The following is an 18,234-nucleotide window of genomic DNA, read 5'->3' on the forward strand; positions in this document are numbered from 1 at the left end:
TTGACTGGTTTGGTTTTATTCACCAAATTTGTTGAGTATTTATTGTATGGCAAACATTATGGACAATTAAAAAATGAAACATAATTGTTGCTTTTATGAAGCTTGTATATGGTGGTAAAAAGAAAATCTGTAATCTTCCCATATGTGTTAAAACACTCCAATCCTAGTGTACAAAGTTTTGTTCAGGGTTAAAAATAAAAATTTAAAAAATAGATAAAAAATAAATAAGTCTTGGAATTTAAAAAAAGTTGAGTTTTAAATTAGCAGAGACTTTTTGTAATAAGCTAACTTAAATTCCAGTTATTCTTTTATAATTCCTGAAACAAACTTTTCCCTTTCTATATAGACAAGTCCCATTTTCTATTTTACTTACAATCTAAACCATTTGCAAGTAAATTGATTTCTGTGTATGGCTCAGTAGTTTGTAATGGAATGCACTTACTGATAATTGCATTCACAGCTGTTTTGTTTAAGGACTTTGATAGGATTCTGATTTCTGTCCATATATTTAATAACTTTTTCTCTTATTTTTTGTGGTAAAAAATATATATATAACAAAATTAATCATTTTAACCATTTCTAAGTGTAAATTCAGTGCCAAAAACTGCATGCATAAGGTTGTGCAACCATCACCACTATCTATTTCCAAAACTTTTCATCACCTCAAACAGAAACTCTGTACATATTAAGCAATAACTCCTAACTTCCCCATCCCCCAGCCCCTGGTAACCTCTAATCTACTTTCTGATTTTATGAATTTGCCTATTCCAGATATTTCATGTAAGTGGAATCATACAATGTTTGTCCTTTTGTGTATGATTTATTTTAGTTAGCATAATGTCTCATCCATATTGTATCAGAATTTAATTCCTTTTTAAGGCTGAATAATATTTCATTGCGTGTGTATACCACATTTTGTTTATTCATTCCTCTGTTCATGGACACTTGGGTTGTTTCTACCTTTTGGCTATTGTGAGTAATGCTACAGTGAACATTGGTATACAAGTATTTGTTTGAGTTCCCGTTTTCAATTCTTTTGGGTATATACCTGGAAGTGGAATTGCTGGATCATTTGGTAATGCTATGTTTAACTTTTTGAGGCACTGTCATACTGCTTTCCACAGCAGTCACATGTTTTTACATTCCTACCAGCAATGTACAAAGGTTCCAGTTTCTCCACGTCTTCACTTATATGTTATTTTCTGTTTTCTTTTTTGTTTTTAATTGCCATCCTAGTTGATGTGAAATGATACCTCATTGTGTTTTGGTTTGTATTTCCCTAACGACTAATAATGTTGAGCATCTTTTCATGTTCTTAACGGCCGTTTGTATATCTTCCATGGAGAAATGTCTGTTCAAGTCCATTGCCTATTTTAAAAATTAGGTGGTTTGTGTTTTTGTTGTTAAATGTTAGGACATCGTTGTATATTCTTGATATTAGACCCTTATCAGCTATATGACTTGTAAATATTTTCTCCCATTAAAACACAACCAAAAAGCTGTCTTTTCCGTTTCTTGATAATGTCCTTTGCACAAAAGTTTTAAATGTTGATAAAATTCAGTTTATCTATTTTTTTCTTTCATTGTGCTTTTGGTGTCATATCTGAGAATCCATTGCAAAATCCAAGATCATGAAGATTTACCCCTAAGTTTTCTTCTAAGAAATTTATGTTTTAGCTCTTATATTTAGTTCATTGATCCTTTGGGGGTTAAATTTTGTATTTGGTGTGAATTAGGTGGAACTCACACCGAATACATGTAGAAATATGTGGAAAATTCATTTCCACAGATGTGGAAATGAATTCATCCTTTTGCATATAGAAATCTGGTTGTTACAGCACCATTTGTGGAAGAGATTGATCTTTCCCCACTGAATAGACTTGGCATCATTGTCAAAAATCAATTGACTGTAGATGTATAGATTTATTTCTGGACTCTCTATTCTATTCCATTGGTCTATGAGTCTATCTTTTTGGCAGTACCACACTGTTTTGATTACTGTAGCATAGCATAGTAAGTTTTGAAATTAATAAGTGGAGTCCTACAACTTCGTTTTTCTTTTTATGATTGTTTTGGCTATTCAGCAATTCCATATGAATTTGAGAATTGGCATTTCCATTTCTGCAAAAAAGGCTGTTGGAGTTTGATAGAAGTTGCATTGAATCTGTCGATTATTTTGGTTAGTATTGGCATCTTAATATAAAGTCTTCCCATGAACACAGGATGTCTCTCCATTTATTTAGGTCTTCTTTAATTTTCTTCAGCAATATATTGTAGTTTTCAGGGTAAAATACTTCCACCTCTTTGGGTAAATCCATTCCTAGATATTTTATTCTTTTAGATGCTATTATTCTTTTAGTTGCTAAATGGAATTACACTCCTAATTTCCTTTTCAGATTGTACCTTGTAGGTGTAAAATACAACAGCTTTTTGTGTGTTGATTTTTGTTCTGCAACTTTGCTAAATTAATTTACTAGCTCTGGTAACTTTCTTATGGATTCTTTGGGACTTTTCTACATATAGGATGATGTCATCTGCAAATAAAAATAGTTTTACTTCTTCCTTTCCATTTGGATGCCTTTTATTTCTTTTTCTTGTTTGATTGCTCTGGCTAGAACATCTAGTACAGTTTTGAATAGCAGTGGTAAAGTGGGCATCCTAGTCTTATTCCTGATCTTGGGGTGAAAGCTTTCAGTTTAGCTGTGGGTTTTTCATAGATGCCCTTTGTCATGTTGAGGAAGTTCCCATCTATTTGTAGTTTTAGGAGTGTTTTTATCATGAAAGGATGTTGGGTTTTGTCAAATGCCTTTTCTGAGTTAATTGAGTGATCATGTGTGTTTTCCTTTATCTTATTAATGTCTATTATATTGATTTTTTTTTAAATGTTGAATTGCTTCTGCATTGTTGGGATAAATCCCAGTTGGTCAAGGTGCTGTTTTAATATGCTGTTGGATTCAATTTGCTAGTATTCTGTTAAGAATTTTTGCATCTATACTCATAAAGCATATCGGTCTGTAATTTTCTCATGATGTCTTTATCTGCCTTTGGTATTAAGGTAATGCTGGCTTCACAGAATGAGTTAAGAACTGTTCCTTCTTCTGTTTTTTTGGAATTCTTCACATGTTGGGTAAAATTCACCTGTGCTGCTGTCTGGTCCTGCATCTTTCCTTGTTGGAAGGTTTTGATTACTGAGTCAGGTTTTGATTACTGATTTCTTGTTATATGTCGAGATTTTAAATTTCTTCTTGAGTCAGTTTAAGTTAATTTGTGTGTTTCTATTTTCTAGTTTTTCGGTGTGTAATTGTTCATAGTATTTTCTTACAATCTGTTTTATTTCTGTGAGGGCAGTGGTAATAATGTCCCCACTTTCATTTCTGATTTTAGTTATTTTTGTCTTTTCTTTTTCTTAGATGGTCTATAAAAGGTTTGTCAATTTTGCTGTTTTTTCCCCAAAGAAGCAGCTTTTGGTTTCATTGATTCTGTCTGTTGTTTTTCTGTTCTCTGTTTCATTTATCTCTAATTATTATTTCCTAGCTTTGAGTTTAATTTCTTTTCTAGTACCCCGACATGTAAAGTTAGGTTGTTGATATCTTTTTTCTTTTTTAACATAGACATTTATAGTCATAAATATCCATCCAAGTGCTGCTTTTGCTGTATCCTGTAAGTTTTGGTATGTTGTGTTTTCCCCAAGTATTTTCTAATTTCCCTTAGGATTTCTTCTTTGAACCTTTGGATGTTTAAGAATGTGTTGTTTAACTTCTACATATTTGTGAGTTTTCCAGTTTTCCCAGTTGTTGATTTCTGTCTTTATTCTTAGTCAGAAAAGGTTCTGTCTGATTTCAGTCTTTTTAAACTTATTGAGTCTTTGTTTTGTGGCCTAACATATAGCTTATCCTGGAGAATGTTCCATACGTACCTGAGAGGAATGTGTATTCTACTGTTACTGGGTAAAGTGTTCTCTATATGTCTGTTAGGATTATAGTGTTCAAGTCCTCTACTTCCTTATTGACCTTCTATCTAGATGTTCTGTTATTGAAATTGGTGTATTGAACTAATATGTCTCTCTTCAATTTGGTCAATGTTTACTTCATAACTTTTGGGGGACTGTTGTTTGTGCGTATATATTTATTTGTTTTTAAAAAAATTGTATTGAAGTATAGTTGATTTATAATGTGTTAGTTTCAGGTGTACAGCACAGTGGTTCATTTGTGTGTGTGTGTGTGTGTGTGTGTGTGTGTGTGTATGTATGCTTTTACAGATTCTTTTCCCTTGTAGGTTGTTACAAGATATTGACTGTAGTTCTGGGTGCTATACAGTAGGTACTTGTTGGTTATCTATTTTATACATAGTGGTGTGTATATGTTAACATATATGTTCACAGTTGTTTTATCTTCTTGATGAATTGATCCTTTTTTCAAAATAAAATGTACTTCTTTGTTTCTTGTAACAGTTTTTGATCTAATGCCTATTTCGTCTGATATTAGAATAACCACACTAATACTCTTTTGTTTTCTGTTTTCATGGAATATCTTTTTCCATCCTTTCACTTTGAAACTATTTATACTTTTGTGTATAAAGTGAGTCTCTATAGGCAGTATATAGTTGGATCATGTTTTTTAATCCATCCTGCCAATCTCTGGCTTTGGAAAGTTTAACCCAATTAAATTTAAAGTTAATGGCTGATAAGGAAGGACCTCTGCCATCATTTTGCTTTTTTGTTGTGAAATTTTATACCTTTTTTGTGGCTTATTTCCTCCATTACATACCGCCTTCTTGGGTTTTTTTTTCTAATTAGTTTATTGTAGTGAACCATTCTCATTTCCTTCTCATTTCCTTTTGTGTGTATTTTTAAAAAATATTTATTTATTTGGCTGCTCTGAGTCGTAGTTACGGCATGTGGGATCTTTAGTTGTGGCATGTTGGTTCTTAGTTATGGCATGGGGGATCTAGTTCCCTGACCAGAGATAGAACCTGGTGGAGTCTTAGCTACTGGACCGCCAGGGACGTCGCTTGTATTTTTTAGATATTTTCTTTGTGGTGAATTACATTTAATGTCCTAAATTTATAACAGTTTAGTTTGCATTGATGTGAAGTTAACTTCAGTAACATACAGCTCAGTCTTACCCCCTTATGTTGCTGTCGTCACAAATTACATCTTTATACATTGTGTATCCAGTATCATGGACTCATAGTTATTTTTTATGCATTTGTCTTTGAAATCCTATAGGAAATACAGCAAAGTTAGAAACCAAATATACAGTAATACTCGTTTTTATATTTGCCAGTGTATTTACCTTTACTAGAGACCTTTATTTCATCATATGACTTTGAGTTGCTGTTCAGTGTCCTTTCATTTCAGCTTGAAGGACTATCTTTAGCACTTCTTGTAGGGCAGGTCTGATGGTAGTGAACGCCCTCAGCTTTTGTTTATCTGGCAACATCTTAATTTGTACCTCATTTTTTTTTTTTTTGCGGTATGTGGGCCTCTCACCACTGTGGCGTCTCCTGTTGCGGAGCACAGGCTTCGGACGCGCAGGCTCAGCAGCCATGGCTCATGGGCCCAGCCCACCCCGCGGCATGTGGGATCTTCCCGGACCGGGGCACGAATCCGTGTCCCCCGCATCAGCAGGTGGACTCTCAACCACTGCGCCTCCAGGGAAGCCCTGTACCTCATTTTGAAGGGCAGTTTTGCCAGATACAGAATTCTTGGTTGACATTGTTTTTCTTTCCACACTTAAATATGCCATCCTACTGTATTTGGGCCTCCACGGTTTCTGATAAGAAATAAGCTGCTGATCTTATTGAGGACCCTTCGTACATGAAGAGTTGCTTCTCCTGCTGCTTATAGGGTTTTGTCTTTGTTTTTTTTTTTTTTTGCGGTACGCGGGCCTCTCACTGTTGTGGCCTCTCCCGTGGTGGAGCACAGGCTCCAGACGCGCACGCTCAGTGGCCATGGCTCACGGGTCCAGCCGCTTTGAGGCATGTGGGATCTTCCTGGACCGAGGCACCAACCCGTGTCCCCTGCATCAGCAGGCGGACTCTCAACCACTGCGCCACCAGGGAAGCCCTGTCTTTGTTTTTGACAGTTGGATTATAATGTGCCTTGGTGTGTGTTTCTTGGAATTTATCCTACTTAGATTTTATTGAACTTTTTGAATTTGTAGATTAATGTATTTCATCAGATTTGGGGTGTTTTCAGCCATTATTTCCTCAAATGTTATTTCTGTCCCTTTCTCTCTTCTCCTTCTGGGACTCCCATAATGCATGTTCTGGTCTACTTGTTATCCCACAGGTCCCTTAGGTTTTGTTTACTATTTTTTAAAAAAGCATTTTGAGCATATTTAAGTCAGTTGTTTGAAAGTTTTTGCCTAGTTAGTCTGATGTCTGGGCTTCCTTAGCCAGTTTCTGTCAGTTAATTTTGTTCCTTTGAACATGCCATAGTTTCCTGTTTTTTTGTATGCTATGTGATATTTTTCTTTTTTTAAAACTGGGCATTTGAATACTATAATATGGTAACTATTGAAATCAGATTCTTCCCTTTCGCCAGGCTTGCTGTTTTATTGTTTGTTTTTATTTGGTTTTGTTTTTGATTGTTGAAGGTTATCAATATGTTTGTTGAATGACTTTCATAAGTGATTGTTTTTTTTCAAACACAGTATTCCTTGGTGTGTATAATCACTGAAGTCTCTGTTACTTAGCCTGTGTTTCCATAATATTTTGACAGAGATTTCTTTGAGCTCCAGGAGCTAAAAAAATCAACCAACCAAACAACAACAGAAACCTCTCCCAGTCTGTACAGGTTGTCTCTGTGCTGGTGCACTGTTGTAACACCTTGTGAATTGCCAGTGGGACATAGCACTAATAATTAAAGTAAAATTCGGATCTATACCCTGAGATTTGTCCATTGTGCTATGTAAGATAAAGTTTTCTGCTTTTCACAAGAAAATAATTTGTATTTGGTTTAAATTAGTTGTGTCCTAGTATTTGGTTTTTAAAATTCTTAGTTCTTGACTTAACAAGCAGAAGGTACTTTCAGAACCCTTGTTACTCTGTTCCACTGGAGAACCCAATTAAATTCAAGAAACATTTGAGGAGCTTCTGTATGCAAAATCTTGTGATTGGCTTCATAGGGTAGTAAAAGGATAACCAAGATTTTGCATCGAAGTATTTATAATATAGTGAATGATGAGATAGTTCCAAATATAGATATCATTTAAAGAACTAATATAGTATCTTCAAAAAAATAATGCAGCACAAATGTGTAAATCTTTTTAATCATTGGATAAATGGTTGAATTAATTATGTTCTAGATATACACGCATACATAACGTAACTTTGAGGAGCTAAGGCTAGGGTAAGAAGTACTCCTGAATAGATATAGGCTACTTCAGTATTTCTTAAATATCTTTGTTCTTTAAAGTAGTAGTCTGTGAAATTCTATCAATTGTACTTTCATTTAAATGAACAAATATACTTTTTTTATAAAATCACAAATACAGTTGACCCTTGAACAACACAGGTTTGAACTGTATGGGTACACTTATACATGGATATTTTTCAGTAGTAAATGCTACAGTACAACACTTGGTGGTTAGTTGAATCTGCAGTTGCAGTGGAACTGTGGATATGGAAGGCCTGCTCTTAAGTTACATGTGAATTAAACCCCGAGTTGAATGGCCAGCTGTACCTTTAGGAAAATTTAAGCTACATGTTGTTTACATTAGTTTATTTAGAGTGCCTTTCTCAATATCTGTAACTGAAATCACACCTGTTCATGAGAGATTGAGAGTCTTAGTGGGTAGAAAGAGAGACAGTGGGTTATTTCAGCACATTCAGTGTATTTTGGAGGGTGGCAAGGCTTTGGGCATTTAGGACAGCATTGGCAGGTGGATTCTTAACCACTGCACCACCAGGGACGTCCCACTACAGTGTTCTTAATTGTGTTGCTACTTTACATTTTTACGCTTACATGTTTGCTGTTGAACTCATCAACATTTAATAATCCATAGTAGCACATTCTTGAAAATACAATTAATTTATAAACTCATCTTAGTCCTTTGTAATTTTTTCAAATGTTTTTCATATTTACATTTTTATATAGTTAATACACTTTTCAATATTGAACATGACAAGTATAAAAAGTATCCTATTTCATTTTTTAAATTAAAAACCATAACGCTTTATAAAAGTTATTTTAACTTATAGAACACAATAAAAAAATTCAAAGCTCGGGCTTCCCTGGTGGCACAGTGATTGAGAATCCGCCTGCTGATGCAGGGGACGCGGGTTCGTGCCCCGGACTGGGAAGATGCCACATGCCGCGGAGCGGCTGGGCCCGTGAGCCATGGCCGCTGAGCGTGTGCATCCGGAGCCTGTGCTCCGCAACGGGAGAGGCCACAACAGTGAGAGGCCCACGTACCACCAAAAGAAAAAAAAAAAAAATTCAAAGCTCAAAAGATTATACAGTGAAAATCTTCCATCTCACTCCTCTGCTCCACTGTTCTTGCATTCTACGCAGGGGCAACCAATTTACAAGTTTCTTGTGTAGAGATTTTTCCATGATAAGCTTGTGTATGTGTATATATGTGTGTGGTGTATGTGTGTGTGTTTTTGATACACCTTTTTTTAGTACCTTTGTTTTTTCCCCCCTTTTCAGTATATTTTGGAGAGCATAGCAGTTAAGATTATCACCTTTATTCTTTTCTATGGCTACATACTATTATTTAGTTGTACTATAACTAGTCTCTCTTTTTTTTTTAATTAGGTCTTGTCTTTTATTAACTAGTGTACAGTTACTTGCCTTCTGGTTTGCTGAAACAATAGGTAAGACAACATTTGCCACAATACTGTGTGTCAAAGTGGTTCACCGTAAAAACTCCAGCACCACGTTCATCTGAAGGGCGCTCCCAATGAAGGTGACTGATTTTGCCATTCTCCTCCACCTTATAGTATTTTAGGACAGCCAGCTTAGCCTTCTTTCTCTTATGCTTGTTCTTCTTGAGAGTGGTGTAAGACTTCTTCCTTTTCTTAGCACCACCATGAAGTCTCAACATTAAGATGAAGAGTGGACTCCTTTTGAATGTTGTAGTCAAAGTACATCCATCTTCCACTTGCTTGCCAGCAAAGATCAGTCTTTGCTGGTCAGGAGGAATTCCTTCCTTATCCTGGATCTTGGCCTTTACATTTTCTGTTGTATCTGAGGGTTCAGCTTCAAGAGTGGTGGTCATCCCCAGAAGGTCTTCATGAAAATCTGCACCTTGGCGGCAGTTCTGCCGCAGATAGCAGATCCAAAAGCTAACTAGTCCCTTATTGAGAAACATTGAGGTCACTTTCTGTCTTTTTGTATTATAAACACTTGTAGCAAAAACTTGTATATATGTCCTATCACATATGAGTGAAATGTTTCTTCATGTCTCTTGCCCATTTTCTAATTAGATTGTTTGCTCTTTTACTGTTGAGTTTTGAGAGGTCTTTATATATTTTGGATACTAATCCTTTGTTGGGCCTGTGGCTTGGAGTGTTTTGTCCCACTACTTACCTTGTCTTTTTATCCACTTTCCAGGGGCTTTCTCAGAGCAAAAGATTTAAATTTTGGTGAAGTCCAATTTATCAGTATTTTACTTTTTTAAAAAGATTTATTTATTTATTTATTTTGACTGTGCTGGGTCTTAGTTGTGGCACACGGGATCTTTGTTGCAGCATGCAGGACCATTTTAGTTGCAGCATGTGGGCTCCTTAGTTGTGGCATGTGGACTCTTAGTTGCAGCATGCATGCGGGATCTAGTTCCCCAACCAGGGGTCAAACCCAGGCCACCTGCATTGGGAGCATGGAGTCTTACCACTAGACCATGAGGGAAGTCCCTATCAGTATTTTTCTTTTATGGGTTGGTGTCAAGTCTTAAGTACTCTTTGAATATCCATGGATCCTGACATTTTTTTCGTGTATTTTTTCCTAAAAGCTTTATAGTATTACATTACATTTAAGTCCATGATACATTTTGTGTTATTTTTGCATAAGGTATGAGACTTAAGTTGAAGTGCATTTTTTTGCCTATGGATGTCCATTTGCTCCAGCACCATTTGTTGGAAAGGCAGTCCCTCCTTCATTGAATTGCTTTTGTACTTTTGTCAAAAATTGGGCATATTTTTATGGGTCTATTTCTAGGTTCTCTCTTCTGTTCCATGTGTTTCTCTCTATCTGCCAGTGCTACACAGCTTTTATTACTATAGCTGTAAAATAAGTCTTGAAATTGGGTAGGATGGTTCCTTTCATTTTATTCTTTTCCCAAATTAGAATTTTAGTAATTCTAGTTACTTTCCCTTTTCATATAAATTTTAGAATAATCTTGTCAATATCTACACAAAATCTTTCTTGGGATATTGGTAGGAGTTGTGTTAAACCCATGTATTAATATGAGGGAGTGGGAGAATTGACATCCTTACTATGTTGAGTCTCCCATTCCATGAACATTGAATGTCTCTTCATTTATATTTAGATTGGTTTCCTTCATCAATATTTTGCCATTTTTAGCATACAAATCTTGTGCTTGTTTTGTTAGATTTGTACCTAATATTTTGGGTTTGTGGGGGTTTTTTTATAATAATATTTTGTTTTGTATGTCCATGTGTTCATTGCAAATAGAGTTGATTTTTTTACGTGTTTATCTTGTATCTTATGACCTTACTGAATTCACTTGTTTGTTCTAGGTTTTTATTTTTTTGCTTTTGTAGATTCTTTGCAGTTTCTACCCAATCATGTAGCTGACAAATAGGGATGGTTTTATTTTTTCCTTTCAAATTTGTGTTTTTTATATCCTTTTCTTGTTTTATTGCACTGGCAAGAACTTTCAGCACTATGTTCAATGAGTATGTTGAGAGTGGACATTATGTCTTTTTCCCCAGTTTTAAGGGGAAAGTATTCAGTCTTTCACTCTTAAGTGTATGTTAAGTATACGTTTCTGTAGATGCTCTTTATCAAGTTGAAGAAGTTCCCTCTTATTCCTCTTTCTCTGAGAGGTTTTTTTCCCTCATGAATGGGTACTGAGTTTTGTCAAATACTTTTTTTTAATTTACCTCAATTGAGATGAATTATGTGGTTTTTTTCTTTAGCTTTTTAATGTGGTGGGTTACATTGGTTGGTTTTAGAATATTCGTCTAGATATGCATCCCTGGAATAAACTCTGCTTGGTCATAGTGTATGATTCTTTTTGTATATTGCCAAATTTGATTTGCTAATATTTTGTTAAGGATCTGTAATTATGAAGGATGTTGGTCTGTAGTTTTCCTTTTTTGTTCTGTTTATCTGTTTTTTGTGTGTTTTTTTTTAAATCAGGGTAATACTAGCTCAATAAAATGAATTTGAAAGTATTCCCTTCAATTCTATTTTCTAGAAGAGATTGTGGAAAATTGGTGTTAATTCTTTAAAAGTTTGCTATGATTTTCAGTGAAACCATCTGGACCTGAAGAGGTTTTTGGATGTTTTGAAATTACCAATTCAATTTATTTATTTTATAGGTATAGGGCTATCCAAATTATTATTATTATTAGTATTATTTTTGTGGTATGCGGGCGTCTCACTGTTGTGGCCTCTCCCGTTGCGGAGCACAGGCTCCAGACACGCAGGCTCAGTGGCCATGGCTCACGGGCCTAGCTGCTCCGTGGCATGTGGGATCTTCCCGGACCAGGGCACGAACCTGTGTCCCCTGCATCGGCAGGTGGACTCTCAACCACTGCGCCACCAGGGAAGCCCTATCCAAATTATTTACTTCATATTGGGTAAGTTGTGGTAGTTTTTTGTTTTGTTTCGTTTTGTGAGAAATTGGTTCATTTCTTCTATCATCATTATACGTTGGTGACGAGTTGTTAGGATTAGAAAGGCTCCCCTAGACACCCGAACAGTATAAGGATGAAACATTCTTCATGGTTTTATGATGAAAATTATAATCTTTTACCTATTATAGCTCTCTAAAGAAAATGTTCAATCAAAAGATTAAATCATACAAAGCATTTAACATTTTCAAACAGTTGCCTAATAACAAACTTTTAAAAGAGATTATTCATAGCACTAAATTATGTTTGTCAAATATTTGAATAGTGTTTCCTTACTGTCCTTTCGTAGTTGCGGGGTGTGTAGAGATGTTCATGTTTCATTCCTGATTTATTCCTTATGTTGGTAATTTGTGTCTTCACTTTTTTTCCTTTGTCAATCTTGCTAGATGTTTGTTGATTTTTTTAAAATTAATTTTTATTGGAGTAGAGTTGCTTTACAATGTTGTGTTAGCTTCTGCTGTATAGCAAACTGAATCAGTTATACGTATACATATATCCACTCTTTTTTAGATTTCCTTCCCATTTAGGTCACCACAGATCATTGAGTGGAGTTCCCTGTGCTATACGGTAGGTTCTCATTAGTTATCTATTTTATACATAGTAGTGTATATATGTCAGTCCCAATCTCCCAGTTCATCCCACCTCCCCCTTTCCCCCATGGTAACTGTAAGTTTGTTCTCTACATCTGTGACTCTATTTCTGCTTTGTAGATAAGTTCATCTGTACCACTTTTCTAGATTCCACATATAAGCAATTTTATACAATATTTGTTTTTCTCTTTCTGACTTACTTCACTTTGTATGACAATTTCTAGGTCCATCCACATCTCTGCAAATGGCACTATTTTGTTCCTTTTTATGGCTGAGTAATATTCCATGGTATATATGTACCACATCTTCTTTATCCATTCTTCTATCAGTGGTCATTTAGGTTGCTTCTATGTTCTGGCTGTTATAACTAGTGCTGCAGTGAACATTGGGGTGCATGCATCCTTTTGATTGGTTGTCAGTTTTTGATCTCTTAAAAGAACCAACTGTTTCACCAATTTTTCTCTGTTTTTATGTTTTCAGTTTTATTGATTTCTACTGTATCTTTATTATTTCCTTACTTTCTCTTGCTTTGCTTCTAGTTTGCTCTTCTTTTTTTGAGATTCTTGAGGTGGGAACTTAGGTTATTGACTTGTGGCTTTTCTTTTTGATTTGAGGCTTTTCCTTTTTTTAAATTTCTTTCTCAGCACTGTTTTACCTATGTCTCACAAATTTTGATATACTGTATTTTCATTTTCCTTTAGTTCTGTTACATGTATTTTTAAATTTCCCCTGATAATTCCTCTTTGATCCATAGATTATTTATATAAAGTGTGTTGTTTAGAGAGCTGAGTGGCGGCCGTGGATACTCTGGGCGCCTGCTGTGTGTGTGTGTGGCCACCTGGTGTACACAGGCTCTGGCAGCAGCCACGGGCTGGCCAGACTGAGGCAATTTTCTGGATTACAAACAATGGCTCAGCACGGTGTCTCAGTACCACCAGGAGGCTGGACAGTAGATCCAATTCTGAGACGCCTGTTGTCAGGCCTGAGGTCCTGTGGTGGGCGTGCCAAGTCCAAGCCACTGGACTAACAGAACCTCAGACTCCAGGGAATATTAATCGGTGTGAGCTCTGCCAGAGGTCCTCATCTTGGCAGCAAGACCTGGCTCCACCCAACTGCCTGCCACCTCCAGTGCTGGACGCCTCAGACCAAACAACCAGCAAGACAGGAGCACAGCCCCACCCATCAAGAAAAATGAGATGACAAAAAAATATGGTACAGATAAAGGAGCAAGGTAAAAACTTATAAGACCAAATAAATGAAGAGAAAATAAGCAACCTATCTGAAAAAGAATTCAGGGTAATGATAGTAAAGGTGATCTTAAATCTAGGAAATAGAATGGAGGCATGAATCAAGAAAATACAAGAAATGTTTAACAAGGACCTAGAAGAACTGAAGAACAAACAAACAGTGATGAGCAGCACGGTAATTGAAATGAAAAATACACTAGAAGGACTCAGTAGAACAACTGAAGCAGGAAAATAAGTGAGCTGGAAGATAGAATGGTGGAAACAACTGCTGAGGAGCAGAATAAAGAAAAATGAAAAGAAATGAGCACAGTCTCAGAGACCTCTGGGACAACATTAAATGCACCAACATTCAAATTATAGGAGTCCCAGAAGAAGAGAAAGAGAAAGGGTCTGAGAAAATATTTGAAGAGGTTATAGTCGTAAACTTCCCTAACATGGAAAAGGAAATAGTCAGCCAAGTCCAGGAAGCACAGAGTTCCATACAGGATAAACCCAAGGAGAAACATGCCGAGACACACATTAATCAAACTAACAAAAGTTAAATTCAAAGAAAAAATATTAAAAACAGTAAGGTGAAAGCAACAAATAACATACAAAGGAATCCCCATAAGGTTGTCAGCTGATTTTTCAGCAGAAACAATGCAGGCCAGAAGGGAGTGGCAGGATATATTAAAAGTAATGAAAGGGAAAAACTTAAAACCAAGATTAGTCTACTCAGTAAGGATCTCACTCAGGTTTGATGGAGAAATCAAAAGCTTTACAGACAAGCAAAAGCTAAGAGAATTCAGCACCTCCAAATCAGCTTTACAACAAATGCTAGCAGAACTTCTCTAGGAGGGAATCACAAGAGAAGAAAAAGACCCACACACAAAAAAATCCAAAACAATTAAGAAAATGGTAATAGAAACATACATATCAATAATTACCTTGAATGTAAATGGATTAAATGTTCCAACCAAAAGACACAGGCTGGCCGAATGGATATAAAAATAAGACCTGTATATACACTGTCTACAAGAGACCCACTTCAGACCTAGGGACACATACCGACTGAAAGTGAGGGGATGGAAAAAGATATTTCATGCAAATGGAAATCAGAAGAAAGCTGGAGTAGCAGTACTCATATTGGATAAAATAGACTTTAAAATAAAGACTGTTAAGCTGTGACAAAGTGAGAGAGTGGCATGGACATATATACACTACCAAACGTAAAATAGATAGCTAGTGGGAAGCAGCTGCATAGCACAGGGAGATCAGCTCCGTGCTTTGTGACCACCTAGAGGGATGGGATAGGGAGGGTGGGAGGGAGGGAGACGCAAGAGGGAAGAGATATGGGAACATATGTAAATGTGTAACTGATTCACTTTGTTATAAAGCAGAAACTAACACACCAATGAAAAGCAATTATACTCCAATAAAGATGTTTAAAAAAATAAAATAATAAGATAAAGACTGTTACAAGAGACAAGGAAGGACACTACATAATGATCAAGGGATCAGTCCAAGAAGAAGGTATATAACAATTGTAAATATTTATGCACACAACATAGGAGCACCTCAGTACATAAGGCGAATGTTAACCTAAAAGGGGAAATCGACAGTAACACAATAATAGTGGGGGTTTTTAACAGCCCACTTACACCAATGGACAGATCATCCAGACAGAAAATAAATAAGGAAACACAAGCTTTAAATGGCACAATAGACCAGATAGACTTAGTTGATGCTTAAAGAACATTCCACCCAAAAATGGCAGAATACACTTTCTTCTCAACTGCACACCAGACATTCTCCAGGATAGATCACATCTTGGGTCACAAATCAAGCCTCGGTAAATTTAAGAAAATTGAAATCATATCAAGCATCTTTCTGACCACAGTGCTGTGAGATTAGAAATCAATTACAGGAAACAAAACTATAAAAAACACAAACACATGGAGGCTAAACAATACACTACTAAGTAACCAAGAGGTCACTGAAGAAATCAAAAAGGAAGTCAAAAAATGCATAGAAACAGACTACAACAAAAACACGACAGCCCAACACCTATGAGACACAGCGAAAGCAGCTCTAAGAGGGCAGTTTATAGCAATTCAATCTCACCTTAAGAAACAAGAAAAATCTCAAACAATCTAACCTTACACCTAAAGCAACTAGTGAAAGAAGAAGAAGAAGAGGAGGAGGAGGAAGAAAAAGAAAAAAGACCCCAACGTTAGTAGAAGGAAAGAAAGATTAGAGCAGAAATAAACGAAATAGAAATAAGGAAGACAGTAACAAAGATCAATAAAACTAAAAGCTGGTTCTCTGAGAAGATAAACAAAACTGATAAGCCTTTAGCCAGACTGATCAAGGAAAGAAGGGAGAGGTTTCAAATCAATAAAATTAGAAATGAAAAAGGTAAAATTTCAACTGACACTGAAGAAATACAAAGGATCATGAGAGACTACTATAAGCAACTATATGCCAATAAAATGGACAACCTGGAAGAAATGGACACATTCTTAGAAAGGTACAACCTTCCAAGACTGAACCAGGAAGAAATGGAAAATATAAACAGACCAATCACAAATAATGAAATTGAAACTAATTAAAAATCTTCCAGCAGGGGCTTCCCTCATGGCACAGTGGTTAAGAATCCACCTGTCAATGCAGGGGACACAGGTTCCATCTCTGGTATGGGAAGGTCCCACATGCTGTGGAGCAACTAAGCCTGCACAGCACAACTACTGAGCCTGCACTCTAGAGCCCAAGAGCCACAACTACTGAAGCCTGTGTTCCTAGAGCCTGTGCTCTGCAACAAGAGAAGCTACCACAATGAGAAGCCCACGCACCACAACAAAGAGTAGCCCCTGCTTGCCACAACTAGAGAAAGCCCACACACAGCAATGAAGACCCAATGCAGCCAAAAATAAATAAGTAAATTAAAACAAAAAATCTTCCAACAAAGAGAAGTCCAGGACCAGATGGCTTCACAGGCAAATATTATTAAACATTTAGAGAAAAGCTAGCACCTATCTTACTCAAGCTCTTCCAGAAAATTGCAGAGGGAGGAACACTCCCAGACTCATTCTACAAACCACCATCACCCTGATACCAAAACCAGACAAAGATATCACAAATAAAGAAAATTACAGGCCAGTATCACTGATGAATATAGATGCAAAAATCCTCAACAAAGTACTAGCAAACAAAATCCAACAACACATTAAAAGGATCATACACCATGATCAAGTGGGATTTATCCCAGGGATGCAAGGATTCTTCAATATATGCAAATCAATGTGATACACCATATTAAGAAATTAAAGAATAAAACCATATGATTATCTCAATAGATGCAGAGAAAGCTTTTGACAAAATTCAACACCCATTTATGATAAAAACTCCAAAAAGTGTGCATAGAGGGAACCTACCTCAACGTAATAAAGGCCATATATGCCAAACCCACAGCCAACATCATTCTCAATAGTGAAAAACTGAAACCATTTCCACTAAGATCAGGAGCAAGACAAAGTTGCCCACTCTTGCCACTCTTATTCAACATAGTTTTGGAAGTCCTAGCCATGGCAATCAGAGAAGGAAAAGAAATAAAAGGAATCCAAATTGGTAAAGAAGTAAAACTCTCACTGTTTGCAGATGACATGATACTATGCATAGAAACTCCTAAAGATGCCACCAGAAAACTACTAGAGCTAATCAATGAATTTGGTGAAGTTGCAGGATACAAAATTAGTGCACAGAAATCTCTTGTATTCCTGTACACTAATGATGAGGGACTTCCCTGGTGGTCCAGTGGCTAAGACTGTGCTCTCAAGGCAGGGGGCACTGGTTCAATCCCTGGTCAGGGAACTAGATCCCACATGCTGCAACTAAGAGTTCGCATGCTGCCACTAAAGATCCCGTGTGCTGCAACAAAGATCCCGCATGCCACAACTAGGACACGATGCAGCCAAATCAATCAATCAATATTTTAAAATTAAATAAATAAAAGATAAAGTTTGCCTATACACCAACAACGAAAGTTCGGAAGGAGAAATTAAGGAAACAATCCCATTTACTATTTCAACAAAAAGGATAAAATACCTAGGAATAAACCTAGCTAAGGAGACAGAAGACCTGTATGCAGAAAACTATAAGACACTGATGAAAGAAATCAAAGATGACACAAACAGATGGAGAGATACACCATGTTCTTGGATTGGAAGAATCAATATTGTGAAAATGACTGTACTTTCCAAAGCAATCTACAGAGTCACTGCAATCCCTATCAAACTACCAATGGTATTTTTCACAGAACTTGAACAGAAAATTTTACAATTTGTATGGAAACACAAAAGATCCTGAATAGCCAAAGCAATCTTGAGAAAGAAAAATGGAGCTGGAAGAGTCAGGCTTCCCAACTTCAGACTACACTACAAAGCTACAGTAATCAAGGCAGTATGGTACTGGCACAAAAACAGAATATAGATCAATGGTACAGGATAGAAAGCCCAACGATAAACCCACACGCTTATGGTCACCTAATCTATGACAAAGAAAGCAAGAATATATAATGGAGAAAAGACAGT

At 36.3% G+C, this 18,234-nt stretch overlaps 1 protein-coding gene and 1 pseudogene across 1 annotated transcript in view; one reads left to right on the plus strand and one right to left on the minus strand.

Annotated features, from left to right (window-relative positions):
* Positions 1–18,234, plus strand: part of SOS1 (SOS Ras/Rac guanine nucleotide exchange factor 1) — a 151,307-nt gene that overhangs the window by 12,042 nt on the left and 121,031 nt on the right. The window lies entirely within an intron of this gene.
* On the minus strand, positions 8,793–9,320 carry LOC103085455 (ubiquitin pseudogene; annotated as a pseudogene).

Source organism: Lipotes vexillifer, unplaced genomic scaffold, assembly GCF_000442215.2.
Source record: "Lipotes vexillifer unplaced genomic scaffold, Lipotes_vexillifer_v1.1 scaffold278, whole genome shotgun sequence".
In the NCBI taxonomy this organism is placed as follows: Eukaryota; Metazoa; Chordata; class Mammalia; order Artiodactyla; family Lipotidae; genus Lipotes; species Lipotes vexillifer.